This window comes from Empidonax traillii, unplaced genomic scaffold (genome assembly GCF_003031625.1).
Source record: "Empidonax traillii isolate 1590-97213 ecotype Southwest subspecies unplaced genomic scaffold, ASM303162v1 scaffold341:size590984, whole genome shotgun sequence".
Lineage (NCBI taxonomy): Eukaryota > Metazoa > Chordata > Aves > Passeriformes > Tyrannidae > Empidonax > Empidonax traillii.
In genome coordinates, this window is record NW_020955534.1 from 336,241 (window position 1) to 354,636 (window position 18,396).

An 18,396-nucleotide genomic window follows, 5' to 3' on the forward strand; every position below is an offset into this window, starting at 1 on the left:
ACCCACCATCCTTCCCATAACTCCCAGATCATGAGCCAATCAACTTGAAATTATTCCCCTATTTGCTGCCACGGTTTAGGAATGGTGTTCTCCAATTTAGTACTCCCATTAACACCACACACCACTTCTCCCCACCTCCAATTGGAGGTACAAAAGGCAAAGATCAGGACTGAGATAAGCATGATTTACTGGAAACAGCAATGAGAGAAGAAAATTAATAAAAACTCCTGACAATAAAAAATATCGGACTGTTCTGTCTGCCACATTCACTGGACCAGAAGGAACCCCTCCTCCACTGAAGAGGGAGAGTCTCTTTTTCCATACCCCCAGCAATTAGATGAAGTGGTGAATCACCTTGGGTCCTGGCCATGCCAAAAAATTAACCCTGTCTTGGTTGAAACCAGGGCACTATCCACCTCTTATTTTATACTATCTAAGCCATACCCAGATCCTACACCTTCCAACTATATCCATATCCATATGGAGATATATTTATATAAAAATATATATTTTATATATACATATAAATATACACAAGCACAAGTATAATTTCTATATTCAATGGCTGTCCCTCCAAGATGGCTCTTGAGTTCATTTAGCCCATAATTGCAGGTTTTTATCTGTCATAGATGTCCTCCAGGGCAGGAGGACTGGTGTGCTCCTTCTCCAGATTCACCAGTTGTGAGCTCTCATCAGGAGTTCCTCCTGTTCTGAGGGTCCTTCTTCCTCTTCATCCCTCACTGAGTGAACTGATGTTGTCTTGAATGTGTAGGGGTGAATGCTACCAGCACAGGTTGTTCCTCTGGTTCAGCTGCAGTTTGAGTGGTCCCACTGCCTGTTGGGCTGCTTTCCTCCTCCCCCTGAGGGTGCTGTCAAATAGCAAGCAGTGTCTGACAAATAGTAGCCAGGGCCCAGCACACTGCAGTAAGTTGTTCCTCTGGAGTTGCCACAGCATTCTCCTTGCAGATTACCTCTCATTTTACCAGGGTCCTGTGGTTTTTCAGGGGAGAATTCCTAAATCATTGGAGCAGAGAATTTATCTAAAAATTGGCCCATTTTTTTCCCACATTCCATGCCACTCACAACTATCCACCCTCATGGCAGATACCTGAATGAACTTCCTAGAAATTTCTTTCTGGACTTGAAACATGGTGTGGACTGCACTATGGAGACCTGGTAGGCTTCGCAACAAGAACATGTTTTCCTTAACACCCAAAGGAAATTCAAAAGTCTCAAAAGCTGTTGTAACAGGCCTGAAGGAGGAAAAGGGGGTGAAAAGCTGGGGAAAATCATCCTGTTCCCCCACAGGCTGAGTACAATTATTAATGGATTCCCAAAGGTAGTGCCCAAGGTAAGGGCAGGACATCAGCACTGAATAACCCTTACATCAATACCACACAGTACAGCAAAAGAACAATCCTGATCCTTCTCCTTGCTCTGAAACAGAGCATCATGGTGGTCACATAGTGTATATATGCAAATATATACAGGGTTCGTTACCACACCCACATGAACAGACCGAGCAACATTGTGACCAGTGGCTTTGTACCTAATACAACAAATGCTAGATCATATTTGTTTCCAGCACGCTCTGGGCAGATCTGTTGTTGTCTCAACCCTTCAAGCCCACACTGTGTGTCATTTAAGGCTGTCATGGTTTACCAATGATATTCTCCAATTTAGTACTCCCTCTAAAATAATGTTCCACTTCCCTTTCCCCCTCCAACTGGAGGCACAAAAGGCAAAGGTTAGGGATTGAGGTAAGAAAAACTTATTGGAAACAGCAGTGAGATAAGAGAAAGAACAACAGCAACAATATTAACAAAAGGTATAAGAAAAAGAAACTATTTACATATAAAGCCCCCAAAAATAAACAATACCAGACTATTCCATCCGCAACATTTACGCGACTAGAAGGAACCCTTTTTCCTTGGGAGAGAGTCCCTTTCCCCCACTCCAGCAATGATGTGAGATGGTACAGAATAACCTCTGGGTCCTGGCCACGCCCCCTCATGGCTACTGCAAAAATTAGCCCTGTCCTGGCCAAACCCAGGGTATCTGTATGTATGCAAATGCAGCTGGGAAGAGGGAAAGGAAAGCAAGACCAGTCCACTGGTTAGAACACACCTAGAAAGCAGAAGACAGAGGGTCAAGTTAGTTCTCTAGTAAGTAGTAGAGGGTTTATGCACAATAGCAGCTCAAACTGAGAACTTTGTCCTTCAGTATCTAGGGAGTGACTTTGTTTAAAAACAGACTTCCCAGCAGAGTATGTCGGCTGTTGCCTTAGGACGCTGGCATTTCCAGGAAAGAGCTGGGTTGGCATCAGTACTCAAAGCCAAGGAAAGTTCTCAGCTGAGAGAGCTGGGACAGCCAGTACATGTGCACAGGGATCTAGAGGCCAAATGTCCCCACAGAATTTCTTCTGCTGGTTCCCCTGCTCAGTAGGAAACATAAAACCATTGATCATGGTCCTGGAAGGGCCTTGGAGAGGCCGGTGAGTCCATTCCCACTGCCCTGCCTGTATCAGCTACACTTTTGCCCTTTTCCCATCTGTCCTTCTCTTGAAGATTTCCAGTGATGAACAGAATGGCAAAATACAGCATAGGAAGATGATCCACTACTATTCTTTGGGCTTTTATGACACTGTTTATTCAAGAATAAACAAACTAGGCCCTTTCTTTGATTAGATTATATGTTAATTTAAAAAGGCACATAGTCTAATATTATATCATTCTTAATGTTGGTAAATATTTGATATAGTGCTTCAGGAACTCAACGGAAAAAAACTGATATGGAACTGGCAGAGGAAAGTACTTGCTAAGGATCATAAATGAAAGCTAAGTAACACCCCATAGTCTCTGAGTTGAAAGGACGAGGCTCTCATGTCACAGAGATCAATGTCCATATTTACCATGTTTTATAATGCTGTGTGAATTGCAGTCTAGAGCATACAAATGCATTTCACAGAAGGTACACAAGGGCTATGTGATTTCTTAGTACCTCTCCAATGAAACTCTTGCAATATTGAGCGAACAGGTAAGCTAAAACACATTTTATGTTTGAATTGAAGTACATCTTATGATGTCCCAACAGATAGTTATTTCAATTATAACATGGAATTTATTGGAAACTGAAGAAATAGCTAAATGTAAGTCAAAGCATGTGCGTTCACTGCAGCACCCTGCAATTAAATTCCAGTGCAAGTTATTCCTACAACCAGGGAAGAAGACAAGTGTCAGCTATGAAGAGTCACCATCACTGAAGACTGGTAGGACAATGAAAATGAAACCTGATCACTCCTCCCAGGACAAGCCTGAACCTTGCAATGTGAAAGAAAGACAGTTGTGGAAAGCCTGTGGGTTGAGGGAATCCTGCCATGCTTACCAATCTGAAAACAGTTCCCTGTGAGGGGGTTACAGAGAAACAAATGCTGTATATGTGCCTTGGTTTAATGACAATATGTTCAGGAGGTGGAATCTCCTATGAGATTCCCACTTCTCTTTTGTTTATTTCCTTCCTCCAAATATTGACAAATTTTGAAGTTACAAGGAGTCTGAATGAAGATAACAATTCTACTAAAAAATGGAGAACAGAACAAAACAAAACCAAACAGCAGCACAAACTATGTTACCTAGCCACTCCCCCTCCCCCTTGGTGAAAATGTGAAAAACCCGGAAGAGTGTTTCGTTCAAAGAAAGAAGTCTTATGCCACCGAGACGGCAGCGTGGATCCCGACGGAGCAAAACCATGTGAGGTGACAGTGATGGAGCCGAAGCGGCACTGGGACCAGGTGATCATGAGCCACGTGGCGGCAGAGCCCCTACAGCTCCCAAAAGGACATTCCCAGGCCTTTGTCAGGGCTGTGGCAGCGGCTGGCAGTGGCGCTGGCACCCCTCAGGAGCTGACAGCAGTGCCACGGCGAAAAGCGCTGGTGGTGGCTCGGCACAGTGGCGACGGATGATGGAAGACAACCACTGATGAAGCAGGTTGGTCCGCGGGAAGAAGGCTCCAGTGAGCACAAACACAGGTACCAAGAGAGACAGTTCCAGAAGTGCTGGAGACTTTTATCCCTTTTCCCTGAGTTCTCGTGACGTTTCACTTCAGGACCACCCCACTCTTCCCAGCAGGTCCCAGTGGTGGGAGACAGTCCCTCCCTGGTGCAGCCGCGACAGGGCGGGAGTGCCCCCCTGTGCTTTGAACTATGTGATGATACAAAACATTCAACAAAAAAGCTTTCTTACTTAACTAGTACTATAACATTATGTTATATTTACATATATGAAGCCCTATTGATGAACAGATCACATCTTCACAAACAAACCCAGAAAAACAATCCTTTCGAAATGACTGCTTTGTAAGTAAGTAAGTAAGTAAGTAAGTAATGGCCAGTCTTCGCGAACGAAGAACCGGGGAAGGTCTTTCCACCTTCCAGCCTGCGCACTGGATTTTTTAGGTGAGACACAGTGTGCGCGGAACTGAGCCCACCCTTTAATCCTGAGGGTCATCTGCCAGGGCCAAGCATGCTTGGACGGTCCTCAGGACGTAGATGGATTGCCTTATGGGCTAACGAGCTCCATCTGCCCGGGGAGGGGCCCCGACCGGGAATTGAACCCGGGTCTCTGCAGTGACAGTGCAGTGTCTTTTCCCCTAGACCACCGGGGGCTCCCTAACTGCTTTGTAAATGTAACTAGTATATGACGTGATGGAAATGTGTTTGCACAAGACACTTTGTAACACAGTGTCAAGAATGTCTTCCTTGACAATTATGATTTCTCCCACCCTGATAATCTAATGCAAAAAGGTATTTTGATACCATGAAGATGTGATGGCTCATATTTTCCTGGTTATTGTGTAGCAGTTAATGATGGATAGACAATTTCTGCTGGTTCAAATTTTGAACTACCAGTTGTGCATGGAAACTACTTCTCGGTACCCTGCTTTTCCTTTGTGAGTTTACTACTCCCTCTGCTGTAAATCTTGCAAGTCCTTGAAGGAATTCAGAAATTGTCTATCTATTAACTGCTACACAATAGCCAGGAAAATATGAGCCATCACATCTTCAGAATATCAGGGTGACAATTAATCATAATTGTCAAGGAAGACATTTTGATTGTTGCCTGGATCCTCCTTCTTGCCATTCTTGATGGCAGGTATGATGACATTTGTCTTTTTTTTCAATCACCAGCATCTTTCAAAGATGACAGAAATCAATCTTGAAATTATATTGGCAAACACCCTTGGCATCCTCAGATGAGTCCATTCTGGCCCCATGGGTAGACCTAATTCATCTGACATTTTTAAGATGTCTGCTCCAGGAACAGATGAAACATACCCCAAACTCAACTGACTTTGAAGACATTATTTCCATTACCTAGACTGGATGACTGAAATGAGACTTGTGTGGAAGAATCTGTAGTGGAGATGTCTCATGCATGCAAACCCTGCTCTTAGTGTGTGCAAATCCTGTTTATTATTCCCAGCAACTGCAGCTGCCCATCCTGGTTGCTGTTCTTGGTGTTCTACAAGTACGCCAGGTTATGGCTCCTGGTGAAGACAGATATGAAGCCCCTCAGTCTGAGGGGAGATAACGTTCACTGAAATGTGACAGCATATGCTTTCTGACTGAGAGGAAAATGGCAGTGGTACAAACTAACAAGACATTGACCTGTTTCTGAAGTGCCTGTTTGCTTCTCAGCACCTTTGTTACCATACCCTGGCGTGGCTGCAGGCTCCTAGGGGAGGTAATGGTGGCACCTTGCTGATTCTAGGAAAGAGGAACAGTTGCACACACAGAATCCCAAACTCAACAAAACTTACATTGTTTGCCATCCAGAGTGCTGATAATGATAATAATGATAATGACGCTTCTTTTTTCTCCACTCCCTGTGTTTTAATAATATTCCTAAATGTGTGGCACTCAGGGCAGCCAAGGCTCCAGCTCTGTTGGTAGCTTTTCTAATATCAGGATCTTATCAAGACTGATGTTCTAAATACTTAAAACCCGAACACCTGGAATCAAATAATAACAGAAGAATCTCCACTTCCATTAAAAAAAAATCTAATCTTACTTTGCAGAGAGAAGCAAGAACCACTGGCTTAGAAAACAGTGGACTAATTCAGCTCACTAAACAGGAAGAGAAGTATTCAATCTGAGTTAGTTTTCTGCCAGTTTAATGAACTGAATAAATCCCAGAACTGGTGCAGCAGAAGCAGCACAGATGCACAAGTACTTTTAGGAGGGATGCAGAACTGCATATATCATCAGCAGCAAGCTGTTAGATCAACTCAGACACTTCACTCAAATTCACCATAGAAACAGAGCAAGTACAGAATAGCAAGAATATCTGAAGAGTTAGTTCAGGGACTTCAAGAACTGGAAGATGACTCAGGTAGACATTTTTAATAACCCCTGAGAAATCTGCTCTCTGTGAATTTGGCTAATCCCTTTTCAATCTCATGCCTCTGATGTTCATGGCCTCCTGGAGCCATCCACTTCTCACGTTACCAAGCCGTGCATAAACTGCATGAGGTGCTTTTGTTTGTTTAAAGCTACTACACCCATATGGGTCCTCTGTTGTCAGAGGACAGCTTCTGTTGCTTCCCCATATTATTCATGATTTTATGGGTGTTGTCATCTCCCCTCGCCCATCATCTCTGGTCACATCTGCCCACATTACTTATACTCTGCTCCCTTGGAACGAAACAGCCTTTCTATCATGTACTATAAAAGGATACCATTCTCCAGGTACAGGCTTCCAGCTAAGGAGATCACATCTTCCCTCCACCTTTAACCCACCCTGCTATCCATACCTGCCCACAAGCAGAGCAGTCTTCTCTAGCCCATCCTAAGCAAGGGCATACCACCAGCAGTGCAACCTCTAGTGCGCCTCCTCCTCCACTACCCTGTGCCTCTGCCCCTTCTTTCTGTTCCAGCCTCTGTGTCCTTTTCCCCCTTCCTGGTCCCCTTTACCCTTCAGAGTGAGCTGGGCTTCCCTCCTTTGCTCCCATCTTCCCTGCCAACTGGATACCTTTTGTTCAGCACCTCCCCAGCCCAGCCATGAGCTGGAGCTGCCTCCTCACCTTGTTAAATCTTTCATTCCACTTGTCCCTTTCTGTCCTTTTGTCTGCAGCTTCCACTGCCTGCACAAAGTCCTCATAAATAAAAACACTAAAAAAGAAAAAAAAATTGCTCCTTTCTCTCAGAGCAACCAGAGCTTCCTTAGTTTTTCTCTTTTCCTCTATGTCATTTCCTTTCCCAGGACAGAAATTTCTAAGTTTCTAACCTCACAAGACTAGGGGTTTTTTTGTGGAATATCAGCTTGGCAGCCCTGTTGCCACAGGCACTGTACCACCAGCTGCAGCCATGCTGCTTCTGCTCCATACACAGTGAGCAGGGTGTCTCCCTCTTGGATCTAGAGATCTGACATTTGTCATTCCCTGGTTTTCCATTCACTGTCTCTTCCTCATGCTGCAGTCCCCACTCAGCAGCTGGTTCAGTTGCTGCCTCGGGGAAGGGCTTCTTTCTCCCTCTGTATCAGCTCAGCTCAGTTTGTTCCCCTTAACCTCGTTCATCTGCCTCCACCACTCCTGCTGGGTGGGTCAGGACTTTACCTTGCACCTTGTGCTTTCCCACCAGCAGCAGTTCACTGTGCCAGTGCTGCTGGCATCTGGTGGCACAGGAGGCTGAGGAGTATCTCTCCCACTGAGTCCTTGAGCGAGCACTCTGCTCTTGGTTGCACTGCTGCATGATGAGGACTCGCCAAAAACTGGGGCGTGGCCACAATGCTTGTCCTCTTGGCTTGGAAGGACAAGGGCTGGGTTTCCAAAACACAAAGCAGGGTGCCAGCATCACTGGCAGAAACCTCTCTCCCTAGATGTTTTCTCAGTGGCTGCTAAGCAGCCCCCCTCAGTGCCAGGGAAGATCCTGCAGAGCCTGCTGCAGACAGCAGACACTGATGACCACAGTGACCAGGTGAAATCCACACAGATGGCATGAAGGATACACCGAGTAGAGGCCTGCCATGGGGAGACACATTCCTTCTTCTGTCCCTTCTCATCTCATCCACTTCTGAATGTGATCCTCTGGAGCCCATGAGTCCATCCCAGCACCCAAAATTCCATCTTCATACCGATGGGGACTGAACTAGGAACACTTGCAGCTGTTTTCCCTGTGGAAAGCAATGTGGACAACAACAAGGGAGATTATACCTGAGGAAGGACGCCAAACATATAACAGTGCTTTCCTAACATCTTTTCAGGTTCTTCTTTAGTCAGAGGGAGGTATTGTTTTGATCCCCTGGAAGCACCTGGCAGTTTTCTTCCCCTCATGTTTCATGCTTATTTGAAACACTTGGGACCTTAGGTGCCAATAACATGCTTCGGCAATGAGTTTCACCATAAAACATATGAAAAGGTATCCACACACAGCCCCATTCCTCTCGCAACACAGCAAATCCAAGAAGCACCTGGAAGACGCTAGGCTCTAATGTACTCAACTCCTGACAAGTCTGAGGCATTTGCATTTAGCACTTGCTGAAATAAACAAATACCTTTTTTTTTTTTTATTATTATTCCGCTTCATCTCCCAGCCATACCCAGATATGCCATTGCTAGATGGGTATCAAGAGCTGGCATTGTTTTAGCAAACCTCCCTCATATCAGTTCAGAAATTAGAAGTAGCATCTGTAAAGTGGAGAGCCAAAAACCACTGAATGTGGTTGCACTGCAGAGCACATGGAGCACGTCTCTGCTGCTGCACACTGGTGCACAGGTGGAGTGTCAGGAAGGCAAATACTTTCCCCAGCAAGAGTGACTACACAGCCTTCCTCAATTTGCCTGCAAGCAAGGTCTTATTCATTCTGTATCTTCATGTGAGCTTGGATTTTAGCTGTAACCTAGAGAATTAACTTAAGTGTTCACACTTCATTCAGAACAAGTGTATTTCAGGCTGTGCTATGGAAACAGGATTAGAGTGATATTTAAAGTCGGTGTGACAGCAAGGACAACACTTTAGCAAAGCGTTACAAGCAGGTCACCTGTCACTTGAAGCATCTTCCTTTGGCATCGTCTAAAATAAAACAACACTGGAGAGACAACTTTAGTTAAGGATACACTGGCCAAAGGGGACAATGCCTTTGGAGCCTGTCCTGTCTTGCTGACTGGCCAGGAGGCTGGAACTGCTCACCAGCCTCTGACCGTGTCTGCTGTGGGCTCAGCCGTGCAGAGCACCGAGCCATGGTCCCCGCTGTCCCTCACCGTGCCACCCGGCCGGGCGGGAGTCCTTACAGCTCAGGAACACCGGGAGCAGATTTTCCCGGTTAGTGCTGGGGGCATCTCTTGTCTCTGATCCCATCTCAGCATCTCTGGGCTGCACACGCCAGACGTGGAACCAATCATAGCTAGATTGAACACCAAGTCCCAAACTTTCCAAGAGATGGCACTGAAGGGGGGGATGCAACGATGAGATAGGGCAAAACCTCGCTCTGTCACCTGGCACGGGGCTCTGCCCTGATCTGAGGGAGCTGGCACTGCCCGCCTCGCCACCGGCCCCCAAAGCCCCAAGGCAGTGGCAGCCCCGGGCCGGGGCTGGGGAGTGGGTTATCCGGCGGGTCTGGACCACGAACCCACCGTGAAACCAACCACGGGAGCGCCTCGCCTGCGCCCAACAACGCTGCGCTCACAACACCCGCCCGGCCCGACTTTCTCCCGGAGCCCCTCAGAAAGTTCCCTCCCCCCTCGAAGCGCAGCCCGACCCCCCCAAAATGGCGGCCGGTGCCTCCCCGCCCTCCCCAGGCTCCGCTCCGCGGCCGGGCCGGCCCGCCAGCCCCCGCCCCGCTCCGCTGACGTCAAGCACCGCCCGGCACCGCGTCCCTCCCCTCATTGTCAGCGCCCGCACCCGCCACCGAGCCCCGGAGCCCCCCGCGGGCTGCGGCTGCCCCAGCCCGGGCTGGGAGGGAGGGAGGCCCGGCCGCTCCCGCTGCCCAGGTAGGCAAAGGTGGGCGATGAGTGGGCGGGCGGGGGTGCCGCAGACCGGCGGGGCGGGGAGGAATTTGAGGCATCCGCTTTGTCTTTGACCGCCGCCTTCCCGTCCCTTCCTGGGCGAGCGGGTGGGCGCTTGAGGGCCGGGTCGCCCGCGGGGAGACCCCACCGGCCCCGCCACTCCGCGGGCGACCCGGCCCTCAAGCGCCCGCCGGGGCCTCGGCTCCCGCTCGGAAATGGAGCCGCCGTCGGGCTCCTTCCGACGGGACCGGAACAGCCGCTTTCCTGAGCGGAGAGCGGCTCGGTCCCCGCCCGGGAAGGGCACGGTCCCTCCGGGGCTGCCGCGAGCTGCCCTCTGGGAGGGTCCTAAACCTATAGCTGGGGCTTGGTGGAGTTGAGATTTTGGAGATTTCCAGGCGCTTTAACGCGATTTCTGTGGATAACCATTTTTTTTCCTTGCTGCAGCCACATACTCCCTTTCCTGATCCTTATTTTTCCTGAATTCCACTTTTCTCTAGCCTGCCCACACTTATCATATAATTAATAACGTTCTTTTATATACATGCTTTTCTGACGCTCTGCCTTTGTTAATCACTTCAATCTTCTTTGCTCCCCCGTCCTGAAGGAATTAATTGATGGAGCGTTGTGAAACTTTTCGTCTTCCTAGAATTCCTCAGACGTACCCCATTTGGCTTTGTCAGGTGTCCCACGTGCCATGTGAAGCCAGCAGCACAGCAGACCTTTGCTGGTTGTCCTTGGTCACCGCACTTTCATTGCAAATCTGCATCATTTTTCCCTTCTAATGCTACATCTGAAGCCTTTAAACCAATTAAACACAAGTTAAAGTGACCATCCCAACTAATCAGCACATTCAAGTTGGCTGCAGTGGGATTAGATTTTAATTGGTGCATAAATTCTGTTAAAATCTTCACAAAAATCATGGGAAGTAGTGCTCATTGTTACCGTGTGTGTTGGGGTTGTTGCTTGAGTCTCTCGCTGAAATCTGCTGGGGTGGGCAAGCCATGCTCTCTGAGTGATACTACAGTGATGACAGTGGGAAGGGGCAAGTATTTTTACAGCCCTGGAATAGTCTCAGGCATTCAGAATTTAGGGGAAAAATGTAGCAACTTACTGCATGCCTCCAGTCTCTTGGCAGAGATATGCATCTCCTGGCCTTCAGGACGGTGAGGGGAGACAGTGTTCCTCAGTGTCACAGTTTGTGTGAGTACAGACCAGCAGCTCTGTGCTCTGGTCAGGGTGTGCAGCCAGTGGCCAGCTGGCTGGTTTCGGCAGGGGCATTGTGCTCCAAGGATGGTTTGCGTTTGTGGCACTCACAGAAGTATAATTCCTCCATTGTGTTGGCTCTGCAGTGGCGAGGATGGCAAAAAATGGTCAGCACTGCCTGCCAGGTTGTCTCCCCCACCCTGGGGCTCCAGGAGGCCGGAGGGAGTGATGATTGTGCAGGAGCCCTGAAGTGCAAGACCCTTTCTGGGCATGGGCCCCCTCACCAGGATCACACCTGGACCATCTGGGGCTGCTCAGGGCAGCCAGCCCTCTGTACCACTGCAGGGAGGAGGAGGAAGAGGACATGGGCAGCTGTTTTCTTTTGGAGTTGTGGCTGAAAGTTCTGTGGAAAGAGTGTGGGAGAACAGTGTAATTCAAGAGTGGCCTGGTACCCCCTGTGTCTCCTAGTCTGAGTAGCACTTCAGCCCCAACTTCCCTGTAATCCTATAAATGGTAAAGTTTCTGCACTCCAGTACAGGGCAGCCTGACCAACTTTGACTTCCTAGGAAGTAGAAATAAGTTACAACAGCATGAGCTTTTCGCTAGCCCTCAGGCTTTTTCTGTGTTCTGAAAATTTGGTCCAACTGAGAATAAGTTACTGATTTTCATTATTTAATGTGAGCTAGGAAGTATAGGCAAAAATAACTCGTGTTGAAAAAGAGAACTCTCAAATGTAGCTATTACCAGAAATGATAATGTTTAAAAGCCTGGTATGCCTTGCAATCAAGACCACGTAATTTTGTGTATTCAAATAAGTTGGTGATTACCTCTTTGAGCATGACCTTACCAGGGTACTATACACAGGCACTCTGAGGTTGTACTCGTCCTCCATGAAACCTTTCCTTCCCACCACAGGCTGTGGTCTGTGAGGAACCAAAGGCTTCCTTCCTCATGGAAGTTTTTCAAAAAGTGTAGTTGGCATGACTGAGCCAAATGACAAAAAGAACAATTTTGATACAATTGTTACACTAAAAAGAAGCAAATAATCTTTTTAGGAGGCCATTTAGGTTGGAGGATTGATGCGAGGGTGATGAACTGTAGATGATTCGTAGCAGTGATGTGTTTTGCACTGACTAGTTCAGTGCAGGTCACGGGAGCTCTTAAAACGTGTGGGAAGGGAGAGCCCTCGTTGTGATGGTTATGGCATGATTACTTACATTTTTGCAAGTCTAAGACCTGATATACAGACTTTTTGCCTTTGGTAATGGTTGGATCCACTCATGTGAAGTAGAAAGCATGAGTGTTTTCAAATACTTGATGATAGCTGATGAGCAGGTGTTGCTTGCCAGCACTTCCTGCATTCCCGGTGCTGGTGGTTGGCTTCGTCCTTCTATTTTGTTATTCTCTGCTTTGGGCTGCATCTTTGGCAGGCTTTAGTCCTTTATTTTGATGTCCTCTTCTCTCCCTAGTCACCAAAGGTGGGATTAATCTCCGTGTCCAAGCTCAGCTGTTTGCCAGGGTAGCAGGGGCTGGCCGCCTGCTCCTGATGGCAGCTGTGGCCATTCACTGCACACACTGTGGACAGTCACATCTCTCCAGATTTGAGGGTTTAGAGCTGGTGACAGCATCAAGTTTAGTGGAAAACCCACAAACCATTTGCCTTTAATAGTCCAGATTTATAAGCTTTCATAACCACCCTGACTCTGAGACTCCAGGCATGCTATTTCCGTGAAGTCAGTGGGGTTTTGGTTGATTCAGCAGCCTGAAAAACAGTGCATTTTGAGATGATCAAATATGAAGTGTGGTATTGGATAACAGCCATAAGAATATGGCAATTGAGGCTTTAATGTTTTTGTGTCTCTGGCATTGTCTTAGGTTTTGGCAGAGGTGTTCCCCTGCTAAGGCCCTAATTTTGACAGATAAGGGGTTGTAAGGACCAGCTCAAGCCCTGTGTTCTTTAACCCTTGCCAGAGTGGAGTAAGCTATGCAGGTGCAACACATAGCCTTTAGCTAAGTGTGCTGTCAGCATGCACAGAAACGTGAACACCATTCACAGGCAGTTTCTGTTTCCTTCTTCTATTCCTTCACTTGTGCAGTGATAGCATCCCTTAAACATACTAAGCATCGCTGTCTCCGTTCAGATCTCTGCCACCACCTTGCTTTCCTGGTGCTTTCACTTTGGATGTGCTGCCTTTGCAAAATTCCTGATTGCACAAAGCGCTGCCCAGGTTTGGGCAGAGGAGTAGAGAAACTGTGTTTAGAGTACTTCAGTGGAAAAGTTCCTGTATTAATTAAGTCTCAACAAGTTTGGCCCTGTTTGTCAAAGTTTCATTGGACTGAGCTAACCTCAAATGTCTTCCTCGTAAAGTAACTTCTGAGCCCTGTTGTCTGGGGTCTGATCAGCTGTATTGAACTTGGGCCAGCAAAGTGCACTGATCTCATGTGTGTAAATACTTTGTGTGAGCTGGAAACTTCTGTATAGCTGCTCCTCAGCCCACTGCAGCGTAACAGCTGCCATCCTGAGCTTCTCTGGCTGTCCACAACCCAGCCACGCTTGGTGCCCGCCCTCGTCCTCCCTTGGCAGCAGGCACAGGCAGGCTCGGCTCTGTGGGCAGCTCTCACTTCTCACAGCTCCTGGGTGCTCAAGGATGAAGCAGGGGGAGACATGCACTGCCAAGTAGGGGTGCTTCTTCACCCCTCACTGTCTGCCCTGCTTTAGGAGGAATGTGGGTTTGCCCCTTTAAGTCACAAAAGGGAAAGTGTAGGCTTTAGTGATTTTTAATTAGTACTGGGTGGATGAGCCCCTGCATGTAAAAATTTATAGTTCTGAATTTACTTAGCTAATTATTTTTTAAGCCATAGATTAAGTCATAGTTTGACCTACTGTACAGCTGAGGCCATAGTATCAAGCCTCACTTAGTACTGAATTAACTCATTAACTCAGTGGTTTTGAGGTTTGCAGTTTCAAGTTGCAAACTTGATGGTTGGGGGGGGTGTTGATATAAATAAGATTTTTTTTGCCACAAAACCCCATGTTACTTAGTTGGATTTGTAATTGTCTCAGAAATAGCAAGACAGATTTCATTCAGGCTCCCTGCAAACAGTGTTGTGGCCAAGACCAGGCGTGCATCCTGGATTGTGCACCACACACCTCTGAAAAGCAGAGCAGCAGGAGATGAGAACTGAGACCTTCTTAGCCCTGGTAGGATTCAACTTTGATGGTTAATATTACAAAACCACTGGAGCTGGGCTCATGTGTCAGGCTGTGGCTGTAGGCAGGTGATGTGAGAGGGCTGCCTGACCTTGTCACCGCACAGCAGTGCTGCGGGGCAGCTGAGGAAGGTGCCTTCTGGTGATACACATCACCCCTGCGGCAGGACAGCTGACTCCTCCCCTCAGAGAGCCAGAGAGCAACATGTAGCAAGGCATCCCCTCTACTCCGAGGGGGCAGGAGCAAGCGACAGCAAGCACACTGCATTGGAAGTGTAAATGCTGTGGTAGGAAAAGGTGTAGTGGGAGTGAAAGAGGGAACACGTTGTTGCATGACATGGTAGGACCTGTGTTTGCACTTCTCATATATGTTGCAGTGTTCTAATTGACCTCTAAAAGTGGTAGCTTCATCATAAGAAAATGTGCCTTTCTACATGACTGATCATGATGAACATAAGCTCAAGCAACTCTTTAATTAACTCAAGAATGTTTTTCTTTACCTTGGATGTTTACTTTTCACGTTTTCCTCTGTTGTCACATGCAATGCAGATGCTTGCAGAAAGCTAGAACAGCTCTGGGCTGTGCAACAAGGGCTCCTGGCAGTGTGGCTCTGCTGCCTGGTGTCGTCAGCCCTGCCAGCCTGTGCTGCATGCTGTACAGCTCCACACAGCTGGGAGTGACAGCTTTTGCTGCAGTGCTGCAGCAAAATTTGTCAGACTTTGTTTTCACATTTATCCTCAAAATTGCCTTGGTATAAATTGCTTTTATATACATCTTATCTGGGTTTTAAGCTCCAAGACTGGCTTTTGTCTTCCCTGGTGGATTGGTTTGAAAATTGCAGGACATGTTTCCAAAGCTGAAAAGAGGCTGCAGAGGCTCCAAGGTTGCGCTCGCTGATCATCTGATTCCACTGCAGCACTTTCAGCTGCTTGTGCCTTTGAGGTGCCTATGCCTCACGTGGGAGTGCAGTGGGTTACCTTAAAGGGAAAATCTGATGAAACTGCTACAAGAACTTGTTGTTACATGTGCTATCTTAGTGGAATTTACCAGAATAGAAAGGAGATTCCTGACCTAGGATCTGGAACAGAGCTGCAAAGACATTAATTCCTCAGGTAGCGTGAATCATTTGGAAATATGTCTGTTTTACTGAAAAACAATAATTCCTGGATGATAGTAAATAACTGCTAGTACTGCATTGTGGTGAGAATTTGAACTTACAGCAATTGAGAATTCCTAATGAAGCTTCTCACTCTGTTGTCTGTATCCCATTCTGCTCTTTGGGATTGTTTTTAGTGCTGTTGAGTGTGATTAATGTCTTTGCATAAAGGTATCCTGTGTGACGTGGTTGTTGATGTTTCTATTTGAGATTTGGCTGTAGTATATTGTAAACTGTCTGCATATGCTCTGAAATTCTCTGGATGTTGTCCTTTTGCATTGGGCAGAGCGTGGCAGTGAGAAGTTTGGAATAGGGCTTTTCCTGTAGTGTGTAACCACTGTCACAGAGGCGCTGGGAAAGGGCGAGCGAGTCTCAGCAGGGCTTTGGGGAAAGCCGTGGAATTGTGTGTGTGAAGGTGACTGTGGGAGCAGTGCTGTGACCAGCTGTGGAGGTGGAGGGCTCTTTTCCTGCAGTGATGGGAAGATGGAGGGGCTCTCTGGCTGTGTAGTGTCTGCAGAGCTTAGGCAGCAAACAGTGTTTGATAGCTGCGCTGACAGGCTGGCTTGAGGCAGTGACACAGTAACTGCAAAGTGCAGGAAAATGGCTGTGCCCTGCTGACTGCCTTGATTGCCAGGTGGCACTCCTCGAGCTTGGGTCACCTGCCCTACATTTCCCTTCCTCAGCCCCATCCTCTGGTTTGTTTTCTCTCACTGTCTTAGAACAGAAACATACTCCCAAGTCCTTACCCACAGATCATCTCCATTCAGTTTTAGCTCTGCTGCCCACTCTTTGAGCTGATTTGCAGAGCAGGGTGGGTTGATTCATTTTGGGATTTTTTTCTTTTTTTTTTTTTTTAGTAATCTCTGCCTCTGTGCCTCCAATGACTGCTGTGACTGCTGCAGCATGTGGCTGAGAGTGTTCAGCACAGTCCTTGTTTTGGAGCCCACCTGTGTGTGACCTGGTGAGGCACACCACCTCTCCTCTGCAAAAGCAAGAGTGGTGTCAGCAAAGCATTGGTAGCTTGGCAGTGACTGAGTGTAAGGCAGATTAGAAGAAAAGGTTGTTCTTTTCTGCCCAGTACTAGTGAGGTGGTGTCTAAAGTGTCATGAGATTCAGGTAGATCTTTCACTAGACCTTTGGGTCGCCTAAGGCCCCATCCGGTTTGACCTTGAACACTTTCAAAGATGGAGCATCCGTAGCTTCTTTGGGCAGCTTGTCCCAGCCCTCACCACCCTCAGAGGGAAGAATTTCTTTCTAATATCTAATCTAAACCTACTCTTTTCGTTTGAAATCATTGCCCCATGTCCTGTTGCTACAGTCCATGGTAAAGTCTTTCTCTGTCTTTCTTATAAACCCTCTTTCACTGAAAGGCCACAATAAGGGCTCCCCAGAGCCTTCTCTTCTCCAGGATGAACAACCCCAACTCTCTGTCTTCGCACAGGAAGTGCTGCAGTCACTGGATCCTTTTTGTGGCCTGGTGTGAACCCCTGTAGTGTTTCTGAGGACTCCAGAACTCCAGATGCAGTGCCCCAGGGGGAGTCTCATGAGAGAAGAGGGGGAGAATCACCTCCCTTGGCCTGCTGGCCATTACTTTCTTGTTGCAGCCAAGGACACAGTTGGCTTTCATGTCGAATTTTTCATCCACCAGTACCGCCAAGTCCGTCTCTGTGGGGCTGCTTTCAATCCATTCAGCCCCCAGTGTAGGTTGGTTCTGCAGATTGCCCCATTCTAGGTGCAGGAAATTGCAGCGTGGCAAATTCTGACTGATCATAAAGAAAAATAATTTTCACCCTGAGATTGGTCTGATTCTGAGATTCTGGGGGAATAGGGCCCCAAGGGTTCTGGCATTTCTGACCCTGGAGATTTTCATAACTTGATGCAGTCCTGAGCAACCTGCTCCAGTTTTGGACTAACCTATTTGGAGTGGGAGCTGGACTAGGGTTAACTTCATCCCCTTACTGGCAACAAAGATGAGACAGAAAATGTGAATTTCCCATTCCTTCTCTCCTTTGTAGAGAGGAACAGTGTGGTGGGGGAAGTGCTGTGGTCCTGTCTTAGTACAGCCACGCCAGTCCTTCCTTCCTGTGGAACATCCTTCCTTCCTTCAGTTCAGGGAGTACAGGGGGAAAAAAGACAAGTAAATAACACTGTGAGGGAGCAAGGTTAGACAGCCATGCCCGAAAAAGTGCTGCTGCCGTTTGTGCCTTATGCTCTATTCTCACTCTCCACTTAAACATGCTATAAGAACAGCACACACCCTCTTGGCTCCAATCTTCATTTAGGATGGGATTCAGATAAATTAATGCTTGGCTTTGAGGCTGCAGGTTTCCTCATTAGCATCTTGTGTAATGCTTGCAGAAATACACGTGCTTTAAGAGCAGTAAAAATTTGTCTGCGTTGTCCATTACATACCAGTGGACTTAAGAGCAAATACAGACTGCCCTGTAGAACTGCCTCTTTCTTGTTAATACAGGGTATATTTCAAGATTGTTGGTTTTCTAGCAGCATGAAATGGAGAATTTGGAACAAAGGTTTTCCTTGGTAGTCATGAGTTGGATGGCATCTTTAACTCTTTCATGCTGTATGGACAAGAGGCTGGTGGGAGATGGATGAACTTTGAAGTTGGTAATGTTACTCCCCCTTGTCTGTGGGAGAAGTATGCAGGACCTTCCTGATGGAAATCCTGTCCAATACTTCTGACTTAAAACAGCTTCTTAGCTGCTTACTGAAGGAGGCAACTGGATGCTTAGGATGATCTCTCTGGGAAGTTATGGCTCTTCTGTGTCAGTGCCCTCCCTAGTCAAAGGAGACACTTTATACAAGCAAAT

The 18,396-nt window shown here is 47.3% G+C and overlaps 1 protein-coding gene across 2 annotated transcripts in view; it reads left to right on the forward strand.

Annotated features, from left to right (window-relative positions):
• Window positions 1-9,860: 9,860 nt before the first annotated feature.
• LUZP1 (leucine zipper protein 1) overlaps window positions 9,861-18,396 on the forward strand; it is a 36,572-nt gene continuing 28,036 nt past the window's right edge. The window contains exon 1 of one of the 2 annotated variants that reach the window (XM_027892177.1): window positions 9,861-9,984. The gene's annotated coding sequence lies outside the window, so the exon portion shown is untranslated. Of the gene's footprint in view, window positions 9,985-15,297; window positions 15,525-18,396 lie in introns of those variants that run through there. The other variant, XM_027892178.1, reaches the window with a different exon arrangement.